The sequence below is a fragment of the Vicugna pacos genome, chromosome 9, assembly GCF_048564905.1.
Source record: "Vicugna pacos chromosome 9, VicPac4, whole genome shotgun sequence".
NCBI classification, from domain to species: Eukaryota; Metazoa; Chordata; class Mammalia; order Artiodactyla; family Camelidae; genus Vicugna; species Vicugna pacos.
Genome location: NC_132995.1, coordinates 61,128,458 through 61,155,787, shown reverse-complemented (window position 1 = coordinate 61,155,787; position 27,330 = coordinate 61,128,458). Strand labels below are relative to the sequence as shown.

Sequence of the window (27,330 nt, the reverse complement as noted above, 5' to 3'; positions counted from 1 at the left end):
GTAGATGGTACGTGGCAAGAATTCAGTAAACACTATCTACCCTTATGACGCATGAAAACTAGTCAAGACGTGGCTAAAAATCCATTCATTCACATGTGTAGGAACTGACTACCAGTTGAGAGCCTGAGTGCACGGGAAAGGATTTCAGTCTGATGGGGTTTAATCAAGGAATCCTTCCAGGAAGAAGAGCAATTGCAACACAGTTAAAAGGAGAGAAGACAGGATATTCTTGTACACTGCTGGGCAAATCCTCACGCTTTTTCCCATTAATGCTAGAACTGCAGCCAAAGCCTAAAAGATCAGAGTATAGGAGCCAAGTAACCCCTGGAGAGCTACCAGCAAGCCGCCAGCAGATGGAGCCAGCTACCTCCACACAGGGCTGATGGAGGTCCCAGAACCCCTCAAATGAGAGATTAGGCCTCCTTCTCCCCTGTGGAGGAGAGAAGAGGGTGCTTTCCTGCCCCGATGGAAAGGGAAAGAGGATACACAGACCCCACAATGCCTCACAGATACAGAGCACTGCCAAAGAGTCCTTCAATTCCAGAAGCCAAGGACAGCAGCCCAATGCCCTGTTTGTTCCGTTCCTCCACTATAAGAAAGGAGAGCAGAGTTGTTGACATTCATATCCTGAGGTCTAGGATTATACTTAAAGGTAAAGACTGGTACCCACTAGGGCCTGGAGATTCTAAAAGTGGGAGGTCCACAGCAATCGCCTACCCAGCAGATCTTGAAAGGACTTGGTACAGCATGACTGGGAAGAAGATGGGGGCAGCTGTACCATCCCTGAGGGCTGCAGTCACCCCAGCAGGCCCTGTAGCTCCACGTGGAGATGCACAGAAGTCAGCTCGAGGGCAGGAGCCAAAGCTTTGCTGAGGTCGCTGCTGAGTTAAGAGTTGGCTACCTAAGCCAGAGACTGGAGTCTTTGGGAGCCTCTACCACTAGTGAGGCCACAGGGAGATGCAGCTAGGGAGGTTGGGTGTAGGAGGAAAGGATGGTCCTCAGTGATGGAAAAGGGCTAGGGTGAAATCTCCAGCATCTATCAGAACCAGAGAGAACCAGGAAGGGACAGAGGACACAAAACACGTCTCCTGTCGGCATAAGTCATATTGAGAGGCCTCTTACTCCCCATCCCTCCTCCCAGCCACAAACAGAGATGCTAGGGCCTCAAAAAGGAGGGGAATACTGCCTTCAAGCCCGTCCCCACTTCCCCTCCACTGCCCGGCTTTAGTTTGTGCTGGAGGGGAGGGAAGAGAAGAGCTTTGAATCAAGTCTGCAATGAAAGTTTTAAAAACGTAAAAGATTGAGTCTTAATTACCGGAACAAGAGCGTTGTAGTAACCGAAAGTGGCTGGAAAGTCATGGAAGCAGACCAAGACATCATTAAGGGAGCTGCTCCCCAGCAGGAAAGAGAGATCTGGCGCGGTAGAGCCAGGGGCAGTTACTGGAAGAAATAAAACTGTTTTGTGTTTATTCTCTATAAGTTGAGACTCTCCAGTAAATCATGCCCAATTACATGCACACAGGAAGGAACTGGACCTTGGAGACCCGTGTCCCTGTGGTCCGAGCACCCTGAGGAAGAATAATGACGGGTACAGAACAAATCCTTCTCTCTTCCATTCAGGGGCTGCCTTGGCTCCCAGGGTAGAGACCTTAAGTGATGGAGGGGAACTCTGTCCTCAGGCTTTTAACGAGGCACTTGGAAAGAGGAACACGATGGTTTCTTCTTACAGGAATCTTCAAGGCAATGCACATGCAGGCAGCTGGAAGAGATGGTGCAATTGCTTACTTCTGGTGCATTCCAGGAAGCACTCCCCCTGCTAACATCCAGTGATCCCCGCCTGGGACGGCCAACAACCACGGAGGTCTCTTAGTTTCCAGGCTGAGCAAGGCAGGAGAGGACCAAGTCAGGGGACACTACAAGCCCTGGGACACAGAGGCAGCATATCCAGAGGGTCAGGAGGCTCCACCCCCTAGTGGAAAGTGAGAGGAGATGAAGTTTATAAAGAGCGGGGGTGGGACTTGATTTGTGGAACAGGATGTTCCCTTGGCTAATTTCCATCTAGGGGAGATGGAGGAACCTGGTTGAATGCCTGTACTGTATCAGGCACCATGTTCATCCTCATCTTGTCTAATCCTCCCACAACCCTGTAAGGAAGGCCTTCTCCCCATTTTACTGAGGAAGCTGAGTCAGAGTGGTGACCTAAGGTCACATGTTGCCAGGATTCGAACTTCAGGTCTGTCTGTATAGCACACGTGAAGGTTTACTGCTTTCATTGCTCCTTCAATAAAGGGCTTGCTGCCCCGCTGCCAAGAGTGTTGGCTCTGCTTTCCTCCAGCAGTTAGTTCCATCAGGGACCCATCAGCATTTGAGCTACAGTCATGCTCTTCCCAAGGGTGGCCCCAGCCAATGAATGAGCAAGATGGTGGTACATGGGCCCAGCACTCCTCTACCAACAGGGAACTCCTCTAACAAGCAATTTTGCCCCAGGTGCCCCCCTGGACTGGCCGAGGCTTTGTCAGGTCTGCTTCTCAGGCTGAGACCTCCTCCTGGCCAGTCCGCCTTCCTGCCTGTTCCTTTCACAGGTCTTACTCCCCTTTTGTACCCTTACCTCCATTTTAGTATCTGGTTCCCAGAGAACCCAGCTGGGGCTCTCAAGCGTCTAACTCCAAAGCTCCTGCTCATTCTGACACATCATCCTCACTGTAACATTGCTGCAGCCTAGAGAATGACTTCCTATCGGTAGCTGTGCCTTCACCCCTTCCAGAGGGAAGCTACTAAGGTTTAAGGATTAGTGGAATTCCCAAACACTCAGCTTTCCTTGACTGTTAGGTGGTCAGTGCTCCATATGCCTGTCAGTATCTACAAATTTTGAACTCCCAGTCTATCCCTTCCCACCCGCCTCCCCCTTGGCAACCACAAGTTTGTATTCTATGTCTATGAGTCTGTTTCTGTAAAACAGAAAACTGTTAAACTCCTAGAAGGTGGGCGGGGGGTGGGAAGAGATAGACTGGGATTTCAAAATTGTTGAATAGATAAACAAGATTATATGGTATAGCACAGGGAAATATACACAAGATCTTATGGTAGCTCACAGAGAAAAAAATGTGACAATGAATATATATATGTTCCTGTATAACTGAAAAATCGTGCTCTACGCTGGGATTTGACACAACATTGTAAAATGATTATAAATCAATAAAAAATGTTAAAAAAATAAAATAAAAAATAAACTCCTAGAAGGTAACGTAGGAGAAAACCTAGATGACCCTGGATATGGTAATGACTTTTTAGATACAACATGATAGGCATGATCCATGAAAGAAATAAGTTCTAAGCTGAACTTCAATCAAATTAAAAATGTCTGCTCCATGAAAGACAACGTTAAGAGAATGAGAAGGCAAGTCACAGCCTAGGAGAAAATATTTGCCAAAAAAAAAAAATAAAGAACTGTTCCAAAAGTACAAAGAATTCTTAAAACTCAATAAGAAAACAATTCAGTTACAAAATGGGCCAAAGACCTGAACAAATATTCTACAAAGAAGATATACAGATGGCATATGTAAAGATGCTCCACATCATATGTCATCAGGATAATGCAAATTAAAACAACAATGAGGTACCACTAACACACCTAGAATGGCCAAAATCCAAAACACTGACAACACCAAATGCTAACAAGGATGTGGGACAACAGGAACTCTCATTCATTGCTGGTGACAATGCAAAATGGTACAGCCACTTTGGAAGATGATTCAGCGGTTTCTTATGAAACTAAAAATATTCTTACCATACAATTCAGCAACCATGACCCTTGGTATTTACTCAGAAGAGTTAAGAACTTACGTCCACACAAAAACCTGTAGATTAGAGCAGCAGTCTAGAGGCCACATATTGGATGATTCAATTTATATTAAATGTTCATAATAGGCAAATTCACAGAGACAGAAAGTAGATTGGTGTTTGCCAGAGGCTGGGAGGAGGGAGAAATAGCGAGTGACTGTTTAATGGATACAGGGTTTCTTTTGGGGTGAGGAAAATGTTCTGGAACTAGATAGTGGTGATAATTGCATAACTTTGTAAATATACTAAAAACCACTGAAATGTGTACTTTTAAAGAGTAAGGTTTATGGAATGTGAATTGTATCTCAAAAAAAAAAAAACCCTAAAACTAGAAAACTTCTAAAAGAAAACATAGAAAAAAGCTTTTGTGATCTTGGGTTAGGCAAATATTTTTTAGATAAAGCACCAAAAGCATAATCCATTAAAGGAAAAAAATTGATAAATTGGGCTTCATCAAAATTTAAATTTTTCATTTATGTAAGAAACTGCTAAGAGAATAAAATAACAAGCCACATACTTGGAGAAACTCTTTGTAGAACATGTATCTGATACAGGACTCATGTCCAGAATATATAACAAACTCTAGAAACTCAACAACAAGAATGCAAACAACCAATTTTCTTCTTATTATTTTTTATTGAAATATAGTCAATTTACAATGCTAGTTTCAGATATAAAACAAAGCGATTCAGTATACATACATACATACTTTTTTTTTCAGTTTCTTTACCATTACATTCCATTACAAGAAATTGAATATAGTTCCCCGTGCTATACAGTAAATCCTGGTTGTTATCTATTTTATATATAGTAGTGTATATCTGTTCATCCCAAACTTCTAATCTATTCCTTCCCTTCCCTCCCCACCAGTAACCATAGTTTGTTTTCTATGTCAGTGACTATTTCTGAACAACTACTTTTTAAAATGGGCTGAAGATTTGGACACTTCAACAACAACAAAAAATAGGCAGATGGAAAATAAGCATACTAAAAGATGCTCAACATAATTAGTCATTAGGGAAATGCAAATTTAAAACCTTAATGAGATACCATGATGTATCTATTGGAATGGCTAAAATTAAAAAGATGGTCATATAAGTGTTGGCAAGGATGCAGAACTGAAACTTTCAAGGTTCAACCATTTTGGAAAACTGTCTGGCCCTTGTTTTTTTGTTTCGTTTTTTTTTCAATTTAAACATATTACTACCACCCTCCAAGATACTTCCTCAAAAGGAAAGATGGAACAAGCCCATAAAACACTGGTATCAAAATGTTCATAGCAACTTTGTTTTTAATAACCCCAAACTGGAAAGAACTCACATGCCCACCAGCAGCAGACTGGAGAAACACATGGTGGTCTAGTCATACAATGAAGTATTACTTGGCAATGAAAAGGAATGAACCATTGATACACACAGCAATATGGATGAATCTCAAAATACTTATGCTAAGTGAAAAGAGCTAGACAAAAAGGAACATATGTTGTATGATTTCATTTATATAAAATTTTAGAAAATACAAACCAACCTCTAGTGACAGAAAGCAGATCAGTGGTTGCCAGAAGCAAGGAGGGGAGGAGGCGAGAAAAGATGGAAAAGAGAGAATACAAAGGGACACAAAGAAACGTCCAGTGACAGATACATTCCATCTTGATTGTGACAATGGTTTCATAGGTATGTCGAAAACTTACAAAATTGTGAACTTTAAATATGTGCAATTATTATATGTTGATTCTGACTCAGTAAAGCTAGAGAAAGAGAGAAAGGGAACATTCATGAGTGAAGATATAACTTATTATACAATATCCTACGTAGTGGAAAAAGTCCCATTTAGATTCTGCCCCCAAGACTTAAAGTGTTTCAGGATAGAATGATCCCAGAAGGCCCAGAAGACTGGCCCTTCCCTAGATCCATCAGACAATTTTTTCCTTTATTAGAACACCCTTCCCTCACCTTACTACCTGTTGAATGTCAACACAGCTTTCAAGCCCAGCCCAAATCTAATCTACCCCTTGAAGCTTTCCTTGTCTTCTCCTGGCAGAATTTGTGACTCAGTCTGTGCTCTTAGTACCTGAGAAGCCCTTAATCTATCCCCGTGGCATTCTAGGATGTAAGATTTGTGGTTTCAGCTGTTCTCCCCAAATCCTAAAGGTCCACCATTTGCACTGATCTGTCATATTACTGAGACACAAATTTGATCCCAGCCAGCTGCAAGGTCCCTACAGCGAAGGAGGAGCTGAGATGATGAGTGAGCCAAGCCCTCACCCACCTTCATACCTTCATAGTCCAACCCCACTTGGTTGACCTCTACTTGTTATAAAAGCTTTTTTTTTCCTTTATGAAGAATGGACTGCCTGAAAAAAAGCTATCAGCTTATGATGGAAATGATGAGTGAGTGAAGCAGTCCAAGAAAGGGATGGTTCTTAGCCAGAAAATAGCTTTATAAATTACTTTAATCTTTTATTAAGAATCTAGAAGCATCACTTAAAAACCTTAGTTGTACTTTACAGCGTTTTACAGGGAGAAGTTATACACTACAGTGGCATTAACAGGATTGGAAATCTGAAATGGCTTTGGGCCTTGCCCCTCAATAATGTCAAAAGCTCCCAGCAGCTCTAGTGAATACTCATCACATTGCATTATAATTATGTGTTTCGCTACCTCCCTTCTAGTCTAAGAAGTGCAGTAGTTTAGACTCTAGAGCTGGATTGTCTGGGCTCCAATCAGTTCCTTTCATAGCTGGGTGACCTTGAACAGGTTGCTCAACCTCTGTGCGCCTCGATTTTTTCATCTTTAAAATGGCAAGTAAAATTGTCTGCCTGAAAGAGTTGCTTTCAATGATTCAACACGGCAATACATGAAAAGAGGTTAAATCAGTGTCTGATCCATCAAAAAGTGCTTGATCAACGTTAGTAATTAGCTTGAGAGTTTCCTCTGGGGCAGAGTTTATGTATTAGGGACTTTTTCAAAATTTTCTAGTTCTCCAGTGGCTCATACAGTTCTTGGCACATGGAGTGTGCTCAGCAAGAGTTAAGAGAATGAATGAATGACTCAGTAAGTGGATGAATTTTGGCTCTGCCGCTTTGTTCCCTAAGCCAAAATTCTTTCTCGTATAATGGGGGCATTTCAGCTTGGCTTATCTGGTATGCAGACAGCGTTACTGTGGTCAGCATCCCCACCACCATCATGTTCACTGGTGTTCTCAGTTTGTAACTATGGAGACTAATGGTACCACGACCGGGAAGGAGCAGGGGAGCAGACAGGATGGTGGAGGATCATAGCTGGCCAGTCTTCCCCATTTGGCCATCATGGTAGAAGGATGAGGCTAGAATCCAGACAAAAGTCAACAGAGAGCAGAGTTGCCTTGAGAGTCAGCTAACACCCTTGTACCCCTGTAGAGTTTATTCTCAACCCAGCACCCAGAGTGATCCTATTGAAACCCAAATTGAATCATGTCACTCCCCTGTACAAAACCCTCCAATGGCTCCTCATCTTATTGGGAACAAAGCCCCAAACTCTCACAGAGACCTACAAGGCCCCACAAACTCCAACCTGTGCTGTCTGTCTCTTGCCCACCGCATCTCCTACTCTTGCTCCTCCTTGCTCCTCTCTGCATGCTCCACTCCAGCCTTCCTGTGGATACTGGCCTCTGACACCTCCTCAGACACACCCAAAAGACCTCTGCTTGCAGTCTTTGCACTCTCTGTTCCCTCTCCTGGTATGCTTTTACAGGCAATTCATGGTTCACTCCATCACTTCATTTAGACCTCGGCTCAAATGTCACCTCATCCTGTCCACCCACTTAACACTCCATGAGAGCAAGGACTTCATCTGTTTGATGCCTTGTTCCATTCCCAAAATGTCCAGGACCTAGCACATAGTACTCTATAAATACTTACTTACTATGAGGTGAATAAAACCCCAGGAACCCACCTGCTGTCTGCATTTGTTTTCCTCCCAGGGCCCGGTCCTCCCCAAGTGGAGACCTCTCCCCACTAGTGAGTTGTCTGTGTCCAAAGATGGTTCCTGTAACCCCGGCAGAATAAGCTGGATAAAAATGTATTCCTGGAACAAGATGGAGCTGCTGGTTGTTGGGGAGACACGGGGGCCCCTGGTTTGACAAGATGAATGTGCATTTGCTCGTGTTTTCAACAAAAGGTATAAAGTGTAAGGTGTTAAAGAGACAGAAGTGCTGATTACTGTGACCCATTAAACAACTAAAGTAATGAAGAGGGACACAGACTGAGAAGAAAAAGAGAAGGGAAAACCCTGCATCACTGGTGATGCTCTCCCTGGGGCAGGACTCAAGAAGACGCATTTTAACATCCCCCTGAGTGATTCATAAGTAAGGACCAGTTTAAGACAGGTCCACAGAAAGGCATTTGAAGATTTAGAAAGTATAAGGCACACATTACAGTGGGAAAGGGATGGGCTATCACAGCCGAACAGACGTGGGTTCAAATCCTGCCATCACTGCTTGTTATCTGTGTCACTCTCTGCTATTATTTAACCTCTCAGATCCTGAGGTTCCATTTCAAGTTAGAGTAGATAATTATATCTATCTTATTGGGCTGTCATGGTGATTAAATCACAACACATGTAATGTGCCTGGAACATAGCAGATACTTAATAGCCGGTATTTTATTACCCTTCTTTTTATGGCCTCTGTTTTCTGAGTGCTCCCTACAACCTACCTACAATGTCCTGTGGCAAACTGAAATTCTTACCCATCCTCTCTGTGGCCTCACAGAGGTGAAAGCATATATTCAGAAGGGCCAGTTCTTAGTGCATATAGTAAAATCTCAACCTTCACCATCCCTAGAATTCCTCTTCCCTTCTCTAGACTAGATCAGGGTGCATATTTTTGCTGGTAATGACCCATTAATCATTAATAATAAATCCTTATATTTTCAGTCTTTACCAAGGCCTTCGTGTATATTTCAGTACAAAAGCTTGAGACATGTGGAACAGACCCCAGGATCACTCACTCACAGACGTCAGGTGAGTGGCCTGAGTACCTGGCCAGAATGTGGGTGTGCTGGGACTCAGAACTTGCCAACGCTGTGCACTGTCAATGAGGCAGCCTTCACCATCATCAGGACCTCGGGACTGGCCTTCAAGGGCAAAGAGGGAAAAGAGGCAGGGAGTATCCATCTCCGGTTGCTTCCTGCCCCTCCCCTCTGGAGTAGTGGTTGGAGAATTCTGCACAGACTGCAAGGACAGTCTTGAAGAGCCTCTCCCATCCAAATGAGAGGTGGCTGCCACATAGTGTCTCAGTCCTTCTGTTCTACTCGAGGCTGCCAGCCTTCGGCAACTCCACACCCCCACCTGCTGGACGCTGCCTTGCATAGATCCTGACCATCCACCACCCAAGTAGGACTACTGTTCCCTGTGAGTCCCCTGCGTCACTCACCCTGGCCCCAGGGCTGCTTTAAGGGCCACAGAACAGACTGGAACGGAGGAAAGCACTCCTATTTCTTTCTCAGTCTTACTCTATGACACTGGGTGAACTCTTGGCTCTCTCAAAACTTCAGTTTCTCCCAAGTTGTAAAACAGAGGAAGCTTCAGCCCTGACCCTCCTTGCCTCCTAGGGTGAAACGGAATAGAATAATAAGAGACCCGCTCTGCCAGATGGAAAGAATTGGGGCTTTGGAGAGGAAACTGCTATAAATTTCAGAACGAGGGGGATAAAAGCAGCAGCGTTCCCAGTAAACAAATGAAGAAACTAAGTCCCAGAGAACCCAAGTGAGCAGCTGCAGGGAACAGAGTTTATTTATTCACTCACTTATTCAGTTACTCACTCAGACATATTAATTGAGCCCCTACTATGTGCCTGGTACTGTAATACAGGGATGAAAACTCGGTCACCATACTTTAAGACCCTTTGTGGGCCACTTTTTCCTCTCCACCTTCCTGTCGCTGTTTTCCGCCTGAATATTTTCCCCTGTGCTCTTGGTAACCCTTGTTCCACTGAAAACAAATCCTACATCCACTGCACCCTCCCAGAACTTTCACTCTATCCTCCCCTTCACCGTATCTAAACCCTGGCCTTACCCCAAGGACACTGCTCCCCTTGCAGCCCTCTTGCGTGGAGGCGGCTCTCCCTCCCACACGAGTTCCATTTTCCAGCCAAGCGGAGTGCACTCGGGGTCAGCAGTCTCCCAGCTTTCCCTGACAGTTTCACACTCTGACTTTTCCACCCTTGTTTAAAGCCCTCCGCAAACTGAATGGCTCGTTGCCCTCTACCTCTTCTGTTGCTGTCACTGACCCTGGCCCACACGAGCCAAGGACTCTGTCCACTTAACCCCTACACGTGAACTCCCACCATGGCCCTGAGACAAATCGCTGAGGCCAATGCATCCAGCACTCTTACTTCCCCCTAACTTTATCCTGATGACTTCAAATAACCTTTTACGCTGCTTTCAGCCATGCTTTTGAAGGCCACAATTGGGCCATTATATAGCATGGCTCCACCTCTCAGAAACTAAACTTCAGCATCCCACTTGGACCACAATCCCTCCCGCTCTCTTCTGTTCCTCCCACTTCCCCACTCCTTGACCTCACTGAGTTCCAGCACTTTAACCTTTTGCTTGCCTCACAGTTTATCTTCCCTCCTCCTTCAGCCCCGGGGCTCAGCCTTTGGAAACCCAAGCTAGATCTCTGGTCAACAACCCGAATGACTTCTCGTCAGCCTCGTCAACACCCTTTGCTGCCTTTTCTTTCCACTCCCAAGCCCTTGAAAGTCCTGACCCTGAGTCCTACAACTGTCTGCTCTGCCCAAAAGCCTGGACTTCTGGGTCCTTGTGGAGAAAACTGTGTAATATGGTACAGGTTGGTCTTCTGAAAGTGTCTTCGAGGGCTTTTATAAATCGGTCTCACTCTCCCCAAGCTCTCAGCAGGTAGCCTAGCTTCCTACTTCACTGAGAACATCAAAGCCAAGGACTCTCTCAGCATCTAGCCTCCTTCTCTCATAAGTGCATTCTGACTGCCCACCACATATCCTTTCTGTGGTTTCCAGGCTCAAAGGATGCTCCTCTCCTTGTTTAGAGTCAGCCTTTCCTTATCTTTCATGTCCTCCCCATCTCTGAAATTTTTATTTCCTTCTTTTTTCAGTGTATCAGCCAGAGTTCACTCAGGAGACAGAAAACACACTCTAGTTTGAACAGAGGGATTTTAATTGTAAAGAATGATTAACCATAACAGGAGATTACCTTCTAAAGAGAAAGAAAGAACTCAATGAGATTCACAAACCTTTTATAGGGAGCAGCCTATACCTCTAGGTCTGAGATGGAAGCTGATCTGGAAGAGGCCCCGCCCCCTCAGCTGATATCTAACCTGTGGTGGAAAAGGGGAAGACTTGACCCACTGGATGGCAGAGATGTTGTGCTAACAGAAGTCACCAAGAAGCTACCCTCTGGGGTACCTGAGAAAGCCATCTACATGGAGGGTCTGTGCTGTAGAGTTTGCAAGACCACCACACACTGCCCAGGAAGCCATCTGGGGTGCCAAAGGACATCCTTGAGGAGGTGTTGCCCTGCACAGCTTGCTAGGAGAATACCTGTAAGGATGATAAATTAGAAAGCCACCCTCTGCACCCCAATGTTCATAGCAGCACTGTTTACAATAGCCAAGACATGGAAGCAACCTAAATGTCCATAGACAGATGATTGGGCAAAGAAGCTCTGGTGTACACACACACACACACACACACACACACACACACACACACACACACAATGAAATACTACTCAGCCATAAAAAAGGATAAAATAATGCCATTTGCAGCAATATGGTTGGACCTAGAGATTATCATACTAAGTGAAGTCAGTCAGACAGAGAAAGACAAATATCATACAATATCACTTTATATGTGGAATGTAAACAAAAAAAGATACAAATTCTATTTGCAAACCAAAAACAGACTCATGGACATAGAAAACAAAATATGGTTACCAAAGGCTGAAAGCTTTCTCTCCCAAGATCAAGAACAAGGCAAGAAGATCTGCTCTTTCCACTTCTATTCAACATTGTAATAGAGTTCCTAGCACAACAATAAGGGAGGTGGGAGAGAGAAGAGGAAGAGACAGAGATAGAGAGAGAACACATACCGTTTGCAAAGGAGGAAATAAAATTTTCTGTATTTACAGATGACGTGATTGTGTATATAGAAATTCCGAAGGACTCTACCCCCCAAAATGTGAAAACTAATAAGTGAATTGAACTCATTGCCCTCTTGCACTCCAGTCCTCAGCCATACAAAGCAAATGCCCAAGGTAGCCACTCCCTGTGGACAGGACACAAGGGCAAATATCAAAAATCAATTGTTTTTCTCTAGAATATAAAAAAAAATTTTTAACATTTTTTATTGATTTATAATCATTTTACAATGTTGTGTCAAATTCCAGTGAAATTTTTTTTTAAGTTTGACTTTAATACTATTTAAAGTAGCACCAGAAAAAAAAACTGTATAGCACAGGGAACTATATTCAATAGCTTGTGGTAACCTATAATGAAAAAGAATATGAAAAAAATATATGTATGTATATATACGACTGAAACGTTGTACTGTACATCAGAAATTGACACAACATTGCAAACTGACTATACTTCAATTAAAAAGAATGCAAATAAAATATTATCAGGAGTTCTAATTTTGATATAGACGGACTAACAAGGACAACATTTACTCTCTCACCTGAAACAACTAAAACACTAGACAAAATATATGAAACAAGAGTCCTCAGACACTAGGCATCAGGCAGTGATCCGGAAGAGAGAATACACAAACAAGATGAGCCCTGTGACTTCCTCAGTCAGTGACAGGAGTGGGTTTCCAGGCTTCAGACTAGAAAGGGGATGCCAGACATAGCCCAAAATTCTCCCTCAGCTTAGGAGGTCAAACTGGGAATCTGAGGAGGTCAAGGGCAGCTGTTTACAAGGATGAACATCAGAGATGAGGGAGCTGTCCTGAGAGAGAGCCCCCAGAGATCAGTAGAGGGTCTCCCTCAAGCCTGGGGCTGAATGCTGCCTTTTCTAATATATTCTTTATATAAGTTGATACCCTGTGTCTGACACACAGTAAACACTGTATGTATGTATGTGTGTGTGTATGTATGTGTGTGTATATATATTTATATATATGTATATAAAATGAATGAAAGATGGAATCACTAACAGTCAAAAACTTCTTCAATTCTTCCTCTCCTGTATTTAAACACATGACCAACATGTTTTGTCTAGCCCTGCCTCCCCCTCCTTTTGTGAAGCTAGAAAGATATAATCTTCTTCTAGGCCAGCTTTGTGACACTAAACAAATTCTCACCCCTCTTAGGGCCTTGGAGACAAATATTAGGGGGGGAGGTATAGCTCAGTGGTAGAGTGCACGCCTGGCATAAGCAAGATGCTGGGTTCAATCTCCAGTACCTCCATTAAACAATCAATCAATCTAATTCCCCCTCCACCCAAAAAATATTTAAAAGACAATAAAACATATCAAAAAAATTAATAAAATTTCGAAGAAAAGAAAAAAAGACATAGGTTTGGAATCAGCTAGAAGCAGATTCAAATTTCTACTTACTGTTGCATTGTTACATCTTTAGCACGTTCTTTCTATTCTTTGAATTTCACTTTCCTTATCTATGAAGTAGAAAGATGAATGTCTACATTTTAAGGTTGTTCTGAATATTAAATGAAATGGAAAGTTACCACTGCCTGGCAGGTAGGAAGTGTCATTAAGTGTTAGCTCATCCTCTTACCACTTTCTTCTCCCCACTGCCTCTTCTCCCACCCCAGAAGGAGAGGGAGGGAGAATGGAGTTGGTACCCATGTCTGAATGGCACGTCCTCAGACCAACAGGCTTTATTTCAAGAAAAGGCAAGATGCTCTCCCCCTCCCCGCCCCTCGCATGCCACGGTCACCATCGGAACTACCTGCCGTTGGTATTCCAGGCAGATGCAGCCAGCTGCAGAGGTGCTGTTATCCGATGATGCATCTGTCTGGGAAACTAGAAAAGGAAAACTGTGTTTAGAAAGTATATATTTCCCCTCCCCAGGTAAGCAGGAGAAATAATGCAGTTCAAATTGGAATGACCATGAGATAAAACTCCTGCCCACCAGGTATTTATCCCAGTTCATAAAAACAACTACTTTTAAGGTAATGGAAAAAAAAAAAAACAACTCCCTGTTGGGGAAGCAAATGGAACCACATGTTTCTGAAACAGTTTGAGAGAAAACAGCAAAGTCAATGAGCAGACAGCAAACGCATATCAAGCAGGGTCATCCCAGGCTGCCGCGCTCACAAGCACTCCCCACAGACAAGGCTCCAAGAGAGGCTGGACCCCTTGAAATCAGACCCCCCATTAGGAAAGCACGTGGACCTTCTGACAGGTCCCTAGGGCTCAGTGGGATGTGGGAAGTCTCCCCTTTTTTCTGTATCCACACCTGAAGAATTTAACCTCATTTCTGTTTCTTTAATGCTGCCCTACCAACTCTGTCTCTTAGGACACTGTCTCCCCATTCCCTCCTTTCTCTGCTGTCCCTAAAGATAAGCACACAGGTTTTTACGGTTGGAAGAGTTTGCTGCTAATCACTAGGAAAAAACAGACAGGGAGAAACACAACCAACAAAGATGCAGACATGATTTATTTACCTAAGGAGCCCCTATATGTAAGGGGACCAAATGTCCCTGCTTGCACAGGACAGTCATGGTTTCTACCTATTGTCCTGATGTAATTATTAATAGCATCCCTTTTACTCTCAAAATTATCCATGTTTGGCCATAAAGTATAATACATTATTCTATTTATACGGCACATATAAACATTAATTTATTTAACCCTGAAAGCAATTCTATGAGGTAAGAGACCTTTTAAAATAATGATGTCAAGGCACAGAGAGGTTAAGTAGCTTGCCCAAGGTCACACAGATGATCAGTGTCTGAGCGAGGATTTGAACTGAGGCAGTCTGGCTTCAATGTCCTTGTTCTTAATCACTATGGTAGGCTAGCTAAGACAAAGCTTAAGAAATTACTTGCTATTTCATTTAATAAATATTGTTCATACCTACTATGTGCAGACACTATGCTACAAACTACAAATGCACCCAAGAACCAGGCAGAGTCCCTGCCCTCAAGGAGCTTTTAGTCCAGGGGAGACACAGATACAAGGAAAAGGACAGGGTGTACAGGGTGCATTGAGAACAAACAGAATGGAGGTGGGGAGGTAAGGAGCATCTAATATGGCCCTAAAAGATCACAGAAAGCTTCCTGGAGGAAGTGACATCTGAGGAGAGTCCTAAAGAAAGAGTAGTAGCTGGACTGGAAGAACCAAGAGAAAGCAGTGCAGGCAGAACAGCACATCAAAGGGTCCTTTGGTCAGGGGATCATAATGAATTAAGGGAATTCAAGTGGATCAGTAAGCTCTAGTGTTGCCTGGGGCCAACGTAGTAACAATAGTTGGAACTGGAAACATAAGCCAAGGCCGGACCAAGAAGAGATATTACGGATATGCTTATGTTTACACCTTATCCTGAAGTTAATGGGAAACCCATGACTTTCTAGGAACTTAAGCAGAGAAGTGACCTGACCAAATTTTCATTTTAGAAAAATCACTGCGGTTGCCATGCAGAAACAAATTAAAGATGGAAGAGCTGGGACAGACACAGGAAACCCAGAATCCATAGGAAAGGGGAAGGTGGCTTGAACTAAGGTAGTGATAGGAAATGTGCACAGACTGGGTGGATTGGGGAAGTAGAAATGGACTTAGTGATTGGCAGGATGTAGTGAGTGGCAGAGGGAGGGGAAGGAGGGTCATGGATGCCATGGAGATGTCCTTTCCCATCGGAGTCTGGAGCTCAGGTCATGGATTTATTTGAGAGTCATCTGAGTAGAGGTGGTCACTGAGTCATCAGATTAGGTGGCTCACCCAGGGGAGCGTGTGAAGTGGGAAGAGAAAGAAATGGCCACAAAAAGAATGGGAAGGAGAGGCAGGAGACCAGCAAAGAGAGGATGGTGTCATCATAGCCATCAAGAGACAGAGAAGGCAAAGGAGAACAGTGTCTAAGGCTGTGGGGGCACCAGTTACGACCCAGACATGTCCACATGGATTAGCAACAAGATGGTCATTGGAAATCTTAGGAGAGCAGGTGCACAGTGCAGGCAGGAGTGAGACTACAAAGGGATGAGGAGAGGATGGAAGGTGAGGACGGGTCTCAGAAAGCTTGGCATGGAGGGAGGGGAGGGAGTGAAGGGAGGTAGAAGTGGGGCCAGGTCCTGGAATGGATACACAGCTCCCTGCTTTCTTGCTATGTCCTCTCCCCACCTAATCCCACCCACCAGTTCTATTGATACACACTACTGGAGAACAGATGGCAGTAATAGAAACAGTGAAGAAATCTCGCTAAGTTCATATTGCCATTTCCCTGATTGTAGCACAAGTCACCTAGAAAAGCCCCTTGTGGGCTTTATTCCCAATGGCATCTTTTGCTAGGTGGGCAGCCATCAGGGCAGAACTAGCATCCATCTCCTTAGCATCCAACCAGGGACCATCTGTCTCAGAGGGATTATGTGTACTCCTGAGAACCACCCAAATGTGTCAGTGGACCCCCCTGGACATTTCCTCAATTCCAAGATCATTCATTTGAGTAACCACCAGGTCCCAGGCACTGTTCTAGGCATCGAGGATTGAAAGGTGAGTAAATCATGGTCCTGAGGGATCATCCTAAGGGGATTTTTCAGGAAGGGCATGTAAAGTCTCGGGGCTTTCCAGGCACCTCCAAGGTTTCCCCTAGGAGAGTTAACAGATGGTTAAAATAGTCCAAAGAGGGTAATGTCCCCCAACAGAGTCCAGGATTATTATCACAGTTGGACACTAAGAGAAATGATTTCTTGAGTACTTTTATATATAACGTGCTTTCAACCATTCATTCATTCAATAAACACTCATAGAACACCTACTGTGTGCCGGGTACTGTGTTATGATATGGAAGATAAGAATCATAAGCAAAATAGAAATGATCTCTCTGTCCTCGTGGAGGATACAAAAGACATATGAAAAGTCACATTAATCAAAACAACTGCACAAATGTATAATTACAAATCCTGACAGATGCTACAAAGGCAAAATACTGGAACCTACTCACTCTACTGGGCTAAGGTAGCTTTCCTGAGAAAGTGACATTGAGATGAGGTCTGAAGGTTGCATAGGCTTTAGGTAGAGGGGAGGAAGAAATTCCAAGAAAATAGAATAACATTAGCAAAGACCCTGAGAAACAGGAAAGCAACCAATGTTGGGGGGAAAAAGTTATTCTGACACTTGTTAAAATGGTAAGGGAGACATTCCTCAGGACTATTGCAATTATGTCAAGACTATGGCAATAGGAGAGAGAGATCAGGTTCAACTCCAAGTCCAAACGGATGAATGGGGATTTTATAGCCAACAAGCAGAGTGAGGGACTCAGTGGATGGAAGATTACTAAGAGGAGACATCAAGGATGGGGGATTCTTGGGAGGGTGGGTAGAGCTCAGTGGAAGAGCCCATGCTTAGCATGCATGAGGTCCAGGGTTCATGCCCAGTACCTCCATTAAAAAACAAATAAATAAATAAACAAATAAACAAACTGAATTACCCCCCCCCACCAAAATAAAAAAACAAAGGATGGGGGATTCTTGCTAAACCAACATAACGGGATTCTTGCTGAAGGCAGGCTTAGATGTCAAGGAGGAATGAAGAACTTCATCAGATTTAGCAGGATTCTTGCTAAAACTGGGCTATGAGGGCCCAGGGAGGAGGGTGGGGGTGGAGGGGCCAATGCCGAGACCTAAACTAAAGCCTGACTAAAGTCTGGTCAGGGAGAGAGTCTTTGTTCTCACGTGTCCGAGGCAGAGACAGCAACAGGCAGAGAGGCACTAAATGATTCTGGAGAAAGAAGCAGGAGCCAAGTCATGAGGGCTTTGTGAATCAGGTTATCCTAAGAGCACTGAAAAGTTTTAATTGGGAGGAAGGGGTTGCGACATGATCAGGTTGTGTTTTCTTAAGATCCACTCAGCCTGCTGGGTGGAGACTGGACAGGATGGGGCTAGAATGAAGGCTAGAAGACCACTTAGAAGGCTGCTGCTGTCCTGGAGAGACAAGGTAGTGGACAGACCAAGGTGGTGATGGAGGTAGGAATAGAAGTAAATGGAGTCATCACAGACATAAAACAAATTTATGGTTACATTGTGGGGGGATAAATCAGGAGTATGGGATGGGCAGATACAAACTACTATGTAGAGAATAGATAAACAAGGTGTTCCTGTATAGCATAGGAAACTATAATCAGTGGGGGAAAAGCAAAAAAAAAAAAAAGTAAATGGAGTCGAGGTATTCATCAGGTAAAATGAACAGGACTCAGTGATAGATTGGTGGTCGGGAGAAAAAGGGATCAATAAGCCTCCCTTAACTACAACCTGGTGAAACACACGAGTATTTTCTCAATTTTATGGATAAGGGATTTGAAATTCAAGATAGGTAAGGGACATGCCCAGGTCACACAGCTGGTAGGTGTGGCTCTCTTTTCAAGATGCAACACAGGAGTCAAGCAGTTGTTCCTCATAGAAGATTCCATGCCCTTTTGTGCCTCTGAAAGCTACGCCTAGTCAATACCTGGAGCCCCGCAGCTCACCCACACCATTCCCTGTTCGCCTTTGCCTACACGACGGGAAAATTGAAAATATTATCATAGAAGCTGTTGCATTTCATGTCAGTGACCTCCATGGGCAGTACAAACAGATTCCTCTGTTGGAGAAATTATCTTCATGGGCTTATCTGGCACTGACAAGTGAGGGCCCCCTGAGTAGAACTGAGATGAGAAAGGTTTGGTCATAAGGAATTAAATCACTTTACATGACAAAGGGGGATTTTGGAGCAGGAACCATGGCCATCATTATAACTTCAGTTACAAACCTAGCACACAGGGACCCATATATTTTTGCTGAAACTCTGGAGGCGGGCCCCAGCAATCTGTGACTGAACAAGACCTTCAGGTGATTTCAATACACCCTAAAATCCGAGAACTTCTAATCTTTACAAACCTTATTTTAACACCGCCCATGCCATGCCAGGCCCCCAAATCCTCAGTGAACAGCTGCTACACACAATAGTCTTTTTGTTAGTAGCGGTTTGGGCAACAAAGGACGAAGACCAGCCGTCCCAGAGTGATGACCAGCAGCAAGGAAAGTCCAAGCCAAGGCAGAGTTGGGGCAAGGTTTAGAGAAGCTGCTGGAAACAAGCCACTGGACAACAAGCAGCTAGAAAACAAGCCACATCTAGATTTCCATGCACTTAAAATATTGTATTCACACTTACTTGCTTAATATGCACATGCTTGCTTTGTTTTAATGTTTTACACAGTAGATGACCTATAACACGTATTATGCTAAAGAAAATTTGTAAGGAGAAATCCTGAGATTGACCATAAGGGCACGAAGGAGGGCAGATATTTCCTTAGGGTGAAACAATGGATGGTCCTGGAAAGCCAGCTCATCCATTAACAGAACTTCGTTCTGGCATGAAAGCATGAGGTTTAACCCAGGGGAAATACTTGCTATCTCGAGATGTCCCGGAGGCAGTAACAGGATAGACTTAGAAATTCTGCATACCCTGAGGAGGGCGATTGTTCCTGGAAGGGATAGGCCTGAAATTAATCAATTAACCAGCAAGCAGTGCTTATCTCATGAAATATCTAAAGCCCCACCGCTTTGATCGCATTTTTTTCTGAGTTGTATACTCCTAATAAATATGATGTCGACCAGGCTTTTGGCCCTCTAGATCCACAAGATCTTGAGTTCCCAGGTCCCATCTTTGCTCTTTACTTTGTCTCTTTGTCTCTTAAGTCCTGCGTCGCCTGTCCTCAGACATGGTCCCGAGCTGTGCTGGACGCAGCAGAGAAGCAGCTGCAGCTCAAGCTGATCCAAGAGCAAATGTGAGACCAACCCTCAAAAGTGTAGTAAACACTTAGTGTTTGCTTCCCAAACATCCATCCCCATATTTTTTTTTGTAATAAATGAATGAATGAATGAATTTTTATTTGAAGTTATAGCTTTCCCCACACTTAATTCATAGCTCTAGACAGAGCTCATGATCTAGATCTAGCCAATCAAAGCAGCACATCCTCTTGGCCACAATGATTGGGTTCAGGTTTGAACATGTGGTCCAAGCAAAGCCAAGAAGTTAGGGTGGGATTTTTCGCAGACTTCTGGGAAAGAGGGAGGTGCTCTTTCCTATTGAATATGACTGGATATGAAGCCAGAGCTCCTATGTTTATTGACAGATGAGGAAGAAAGCATGTCTGAAAACAGAACTGACTCGACAAAAGTAGAATTGAGAAATCTGGTCCAGGTAACATTTTTGGAGAAGCCAGATCAAGCCTCACCTGAAGTCAGTCTACTCCTGGCCTTTTTTATTGCATAAGCCAATAAAAACTAGCTTTGGCTAGTTTGGGTGGAGTTTTCTCCCTCACAGCTGGAGGTGTCCTGATTATGATGTAATACAATGGATGGAGCTATTTTATTTGGAAAGTGTGGCTACAGAAAGCAGGAGAACTTGGGTCAACCAGTTACACAAATCTACTTCCCCTCCAGACTGTGAGCACTCTGAGGTCTGAAACTGTGCGTTATTTCTTGTGGTAATGATAATAGACAGTCAGTGATTATTTTAGGAATAAGGACAGAGGGGTCAAGATGAAGTCAGGGTGGCAGAAAGAAAAGGGGAAGAGAAATGTACAGATTCCTCCCAATGGAGCAGGAGCCCTGAGTCTCCTGGTCACTTTGTTCAGGACAGACTAGAGCCTGCTGGGGCCCAGCAGGAACCGTGAAGCAGGACATGAGGGCACAGAGGCTTTTAGCACCAGGCTTCTCCAAAGGGCCACTTACCAAGAAATTGCCTAGAAGTGATGGTGTAGCCATAATCGGGTCATTTCTTGCCCTACAAATATTTCCCCCTTTTGTGAGTAACAAGGACCCATTCAGCCAACTGTGCAGTGTCTCAGCTGAAATAACAGACTGGGGGAAATGTGTCATTGCCTTTTATCAGATTGAAACCGTACTGAAGCTCTGTCTCTGGCCATAGCACAGAAATTATTTACCACTTAATATCAGGCCATGTGTGGGGAAGAAGAGGGAATAAAAGCAGAAGACCAGCCTTCCTGTCAGCTTCAGCCCTTTTGGCAAGGCTACTTGGCCCAGAGCTTTGTCTGAAGAGCTAGCAGAGACAGAAGAGGATTTGGCTCCAAACATTTGGGAAAGAAGGCACCTGGGGCAGAGGAGAAACAGGAAGAGAGATAAAAGGGGAGGGTTTGAAGAGAGGGAAAGAGTCAACATTTAGAGTGGAGGGTATAGCTCAGTGGTAAAATGCCTGCTTAGCGTGCACCAGGTCCTGGGTTCAATCCCCAGTACCTCTATTAAAATAAAATAAAATAAATAAATAAACCTAATTACCTCCTTTCCCAAAAAAAGAGTTAACCTTTAATGAAATAAATCAACTTACAAATAGAAAACAGTAGCCAACTGATATCTCCTGTCCCCACCCCACACTCCCCCCAACCCCCTCACTCCCCCACCACGTCCATCTATATCAACACTTGGAAATAACAAACAGAACATCAACCAGTTCCCCAATTCATCATCTGGTACATGTTTTTCAATTATAATTGAATAATTTCAAAGATTAGAATGAAAATGAAAACTTGAGGCTCATCCAAAAGCACACAGTGTATTCTTCCAGGGACCTGGGACTAATCTGCATTGTGGGGGTGAGGGGAGGAGTTTAAAATGACTCAGATCCTTAGGAACTTTGCTGGGTGACCTGGGGAACTCCATGATTTTCTCATCTACTTCCAGGAATTTTCAATCTGGGCTAGACTGTGCCCCATTTACCTTTCCTTTTTGCTCCTCAGGGAGCTTTGTGTACCTCATCCTGGCCCACCACCTTCAGGGGAGCATGTGAGCTCCACACAGGAGGAGGGAGGCAGGACGCACGGTCCTCTGGATGCTGTCCCCAAGGCCCCTATCAGCAATACTGTTGGCAGTTCCCAGAGTGCTGCCCCGTCATGCGTTTCCCCAAGCAAACTCTCCCAGGATCTAATGGATGTCAGCCTGGGCTTTTTCATTGCCACCCTACCTCAGGAGATCCTATCTTTGGATCAGGAGATCCAAAAAACCACACGGCCCTAGTCCTCGGGAAGGGCTGCCAGGCAGTGGCTGTCATGGAAAGAACAGTGAATCACCCAGTCCTGGGCCCAGTCCCATCTCTACCACCCACAGCTCCATGAGGCAACGGTGGAGTGGAAACAGCATGGGACTGGAGTCAGGAGGACCTAGCACTTTGATCTCAGGCAAGTTCTCCGTTATCCCTTGTTTAAACTACCTAAATCTCAGTGCTCTCATCTGTCAAATGGAGATTATCGTAACTATTTTCAAGAGTCCCTGAGAGGATTAAAAGAAATACTGTGCCTGGTGTGAAGTAGGGACAAAATAACGGGTTGATGTTATTATCAGTGTTGTTATTATGTGACGTTTGGCGAGACACTTAACCTCTCTGAACTTGCTTTCTTATGTCAAAAAACAGAAGTAATAACAATGATCTCTTAGGCTGATCACAAGAATTATATGTGTAAAGGATTATATGGATTATACATGTAAGGATTACAAGGATTATGCATGTAATATACGTAAAGCACCTGGCACAGTGCCTGAGACACAGTAGACACTCAATGTTAGATTTCTTTCCCTTCCCTTCCCAACCTCCCTCTACAAAATCCAGGATGAGAGTTGCCATGGTCAAGCTGGCCCCAACACTTAGCTAATAAAACAGCAGCATCTGCCCCTGAAGGTGGTTTTTCGGAACTGCTGGTCCTTGGAGCCTCCTACCTGCCGCGCTTTCAGCCCACACCCTTAAAAGGAAAAACTGTCAGTAGAGAGGCCTCCGCCGAGCGCGCTGGGGCCAAGGGGGAAGCTGGCAGCTGCAGGACTCATGGCTCAGCACTAGGGGGAGCAATAAGATCGAGAACACAGCGAGAGCCACGCCCAGAAATCTCAACACCCCCTGTTCTCCAGTCGCCCAGGTTGAGACGATCCAAGCTGGAAGAGAACCTTAGGGACTACTCAGAAAGGGTTTTGTGGGAACAGTTAATGAGAGAAAATGCAGGGAGCCCTGGAGAGCACGCCATCCCTCCTACTTCAGCCCAGTCCCAGCCCAGGGAGCTGTCTCTGGCTTCCAGATGGCAACTCCCGGATCCCCTCCGGGAAGAGCCAGGCGGAGGCTTGGGGAACAAGAGGCAGGGGAGACAAGCCAGGTCACTTTTCTTGGTCACTCCAACTTTGACATCTAGCTCCCCCAGCATCTTGGTAAGTCCCAGGGGGGTCACAGCTAGAAGGAGAGAGAGCCCCAGATCTTCAATCCCCACATGTTTAGCTAGAGGGCTGGGACTCGGAGAGGAGAAAAAGTTTGAGCAAGATCTCCCAGGTAGTTATCATCATCCCTTACAGAGTTTACCAAATACTTTCATGTCCAGAATCTCATTTGGATATTCACACCATCTGGTGTTGTACGCAGGAACTGTTAGTCCATTTTACAAATGAGGAAACTGAGGTTCAGGTACGTGTCCATAGCTCTCCTCTCGCCTACTAAGTTTTCAACACCACCTTGCTATTCCCTTCTCTCTACCTTTCCCTAGGAAGATTGCTACTCAGCTCCAAATATTCCATAAATCAAATTTTAAAATATCTGTTGCACTCCCCATCTTCCTAACCCATCTAGTATGACGGAGAGATAGAGCGCAGTAATTATGATTGGGCACTTTGGAATCAGATCTGAGTAAATAAATAGTCCATGTTCCTCACTTAGGAATTCCATGACTATGGACTTCTTTATAGCCTCACTTTCCTCATCTGTAAAATGGGAATATTCACATCTATCTCATGGAATTCTTTTAAGGGTTGAATGAGATGCACTGTAAAGCAATTTCATACTGCCTGGCATATAGGGAAGGCTTGAAAAATGTTTCTAACATACATAATTATCATACAATTAGATAACTGAAATGATCTTTAGGAATTAGTTCACTACTTTCATGCCATTACCTAGGAAGTTAAAGGGAGTTGAATGAGGATGTTACTTTGCTAAGTAGTTTGCCATGCTGGTTTGAATGGTTCCCACATCTACCCTCCAAAATTCGTGTCCACCTCGACCTCAGAATGCAAACCTGTTTGGAAATAGGATCTTTGCAGATGTAATGAATTAAAATGAGGTCATACCATGCATAGAATACAGACTTGTGGTTGCCGGTGGGAGAGGGTGGGAAGGGATACACTGGGAGTTCGAGATTTGCAGATACTGACTGGTATGTATAAAATAGATTAACAAGTTTATACTGTATAGCACAGGGAAATATATTCAATAACTTGTAGTAGCTCATGGTAGAAAGGAATATGAAAATGACTATATGTATATTCATATATGACTGAAGAATTGTGCTGTATACCAGAAATTGACACAACATTGTAAACTGACTATAACTCATTAAAAAAAAAGATGAATAGATTTGTTAAAAAAAATGAGGTCATACCAGATTAGGGTGAGTTCTAGACCTAGTAAGACGTATGCTTATAAGAAGAGGAGAGGCCGTAGACGGATAGGTATGGTCACAGAGGGAGGAAGGTCATGTGAAGACAGAGGCAGAGGCTGGGGTGATGCGGTTACAACCCAAGGAATGCAAGGATCGCTGGGAACCCCCATCAGCTAGGACAGCGGTATGGACTGGATCCTCTCGCCAAGGCACTGACCTTGTCAACACGTTTCAGACTTTTGGCCTCCTGACAGAGAGAATGCATTTCTGTTGTCTTAAGCCACCGAGTTTGTGGTTAATTGGATACAGCTGCCCTAGGAAGCTATTACAGCTTGTGACAGACGGAGGACTCCCTCACAACCAGGACTTCCGACAGAACTCCTGGATTTTGTTACTCCCAGTCTAGCCTTCTTTTACTCCATCATCACCTCCCCAGCGATGAACATTTCTGGTACACCCACCTAGGAAGTTTACCTATTTTGAGAAAAATAAACACACTGTATAATCTTTAGCACTTCTTACTAAGTTGTTACCTGACACACAGTAGGCATTTAATAAATACTTAGTGGTGAGTTGATAAAATAATAGATATAACAATGGTATGTTGTGTTATACCAATTTAAGATATTATTACAAACCCACTTTCTACCTCTGTGTACACCTTTGGCCCAGGCTCTAAATTTATGTACACATCTTATATATTTGAAGAATGACAGAACTTCTGGTTCACAAGCCCTGCAGGGGTGACGAATTAAAAGGAAAGCAATCTGAATACCCTCAGGACTCTGACGCCGCCGACTAGGCTGGGATGATCTTTCTTGCCAGGTCCTCCCACACTCACTCAGGAATGAACAAGTGAGAGGTCAGGGAGTCACGGGAGCTGCTGGTCCCCATAAAACAAGTAGGCACCCAGTCAGCCTGGGAGTAGAACGGGTGTTGGTGGGTTAACCAAGGGAAGGAGGGAGGAGCTGATTCACTGGGACAACTCTGAGAGTGACTCAGAAGGCAGCAGAAAATAGCCTGTTCTCCCACATCTGCCTCATTGCCCGACAATGAGGCACTTCCTCATTGCACACCCATAGGCAGGGCAAAAGGGAGGAGGAGGAAATGGGATTTTTCAAATTCATGGGCCCAGTCCAGCACCTAAACTCTGTTTTTAACCATTTCAGACATTTTGTTTCAGGTCAAGTGTCAGTATTTGTTGGGCGCCTACTGTGTGCCTGGCCCTTCATCTTGCCTTTCAGATCGTCAGGCTCCTGAATACAGGGAGTAATGTCTTTCTGTAGTTCTGTTTTTCCTACTTTGTTAACTTTAAAAGCACTTGGGCTGCTGTTGAGCACCTCAGAATGGTCTTGCTGTCTTTCATAGAAAGAGATGACCCTCTCCAGTCGATAGGAGGAGGCATGGAGCTTTTTTCTGGCTCTGATGCTGGTTTTACAGTCATCCAGGTCCACCCTCTGGACCAATCCTCCTTATGAGAGACAGCATGTGATGAGTAGAATGTAGTACAGGTTTGGGCAGAATATAGCACATCCTTGTTGGAAGTTCTATATTTACCATTTACCAGCTCTATGGCTTTACCTGATTTCTCTGAGTCTCTCTCTTCTCATCTGTAAAATAAGCACAAGGATGTCTATCTTACATGTTAGGGAAGATTTTTCATATAGTGGTGAAGATTAAGATATCATTACATGAAAGTACCTGGTACAGTGATGACATTAATACTAGTTTATTTCCTTCAAACTTCCCTATGATTGCACAGACCAATCACATCCCCTCACCGGACTGTAAACTGCATGAGGACAGGGCCGCACCTGTCTTGAGACAGTCTGCCTAGGTGAGTACTAGGACCCTAATACTGTCTTGCTTCATAAAAATTGTCAAGATTAGAAATAATGTATCAAGCTTAATAATGCAAATTGTATTTATTTGTAAGTATGTATATTATATTTAAAAATAATGTGGTTATTATTCTTTTAACCAGCTGAGTTAATCTGTGAACTGGAAAAGGAATCCAGAAATATTGACCTCAGAAAGGGATGCATCTTCACCTCTCTGTGGGTTATTTGGTCCTGAAAGGACCGCTATCAAGATCTACATTCCTGCGTTCATAAGGGATAGACATTCCTTGCATCTTCCACCGTCCTTTGTTCCAGCTTCACTGAAAATGCCTTAGCCCACAGAAGAATGGGGCCAAAGACAAAAAAAAAAGTCCCTTCATTTGGAAAATACAATGTAGAAAACCTTGACATACAAATTTTATTCATTTGACTTCTACCTGGAAGGCAGGTCGGGCTGGGTTTGTGCTCTCCCCGGTGCTACCCAGTGTCCTAGCCCCAGGGGCTCCAGGCGGGGTGGGGTGGGGGTGCAAATTCTCCAGGTTTTTCATCTTTGCGTCCTTGCTTCTAGCGCAAGCTGTTTCGAAGAAAAGAGACAGCAGGCAAGCGTTACCAGGTTTTCAAGAACTATTTTTAAAGCAGACACGAAAGAGTATTTCATTTATTACCATCTTGGATGAAAAGAAACGTTAATGTGCCCTATCAATCAGGGCACCTGGAGCCCGCCATTCCTAACCTTCCCATACCATGAGGGTAAACATGAAGCACTAGCCACCGTCCCGTCCAGAAATCGCACAGAAGGTGGGAAGTTCCAGAAGCCGGGCCAGGAGAGGCGCGAGCCCACCCCTGAGCCCCAGCCGGAGGCCGGCGCTTCCTCCCGGAAGTGACGCGAGCTCAATCCCAGCTTGGCTCTCCCCAAACAAAAGGGATCTTGGGGCCCCGGGAGGAGCCTAAATGACATTGGAGAAGCCCCTCCCCCAGCCGGCGTGGATTGGTGCCGGGGCTGGAGAGGCGAGGAGGTGATTGGCTCTGCCAAATGTCAGTGCCCCCGCCTGG

At 44.3% G+C, this 27,330-nt stretch overlaps 2 long non-coding RNA genes across 2 annotated transcripts; one reads left to right on the top strand and one right to left on the bottom strand.

The window, feature by feature from the left end:
* Window positions 1-1,480: 1,480 nt before the first annotated feature.
* On the bottom strand, window positions 1,481-27,184 carry LOC116281768 (uncharacterized). The gene is made up of 4 exons (XR_012076327.1): window positions 27,021-27,184; window positions 26,715-26,851; window positions 13,769-13,842; window positions 1,481-1,759 (listed from the first exon to the last, which is right to left on the bottom strand). It is a non-coding gene; the product is annotated as an uncharacterized lncRNA (long non-coding RNA).
* LOC140698517 (uncharacterized) lies at window positions 26,205-26,693 on the top strand. Its single transcript, XR_012076328.1, has 2 exons — window positions 26,205-26,273; window positions 26,421-26,693. It is a non-coding gene; the product is annotated as an uncharacterized lncRNA (long non-coding RNA).
* Window positions 27,185-27,330: the final 146 nt, after the last annotated feature.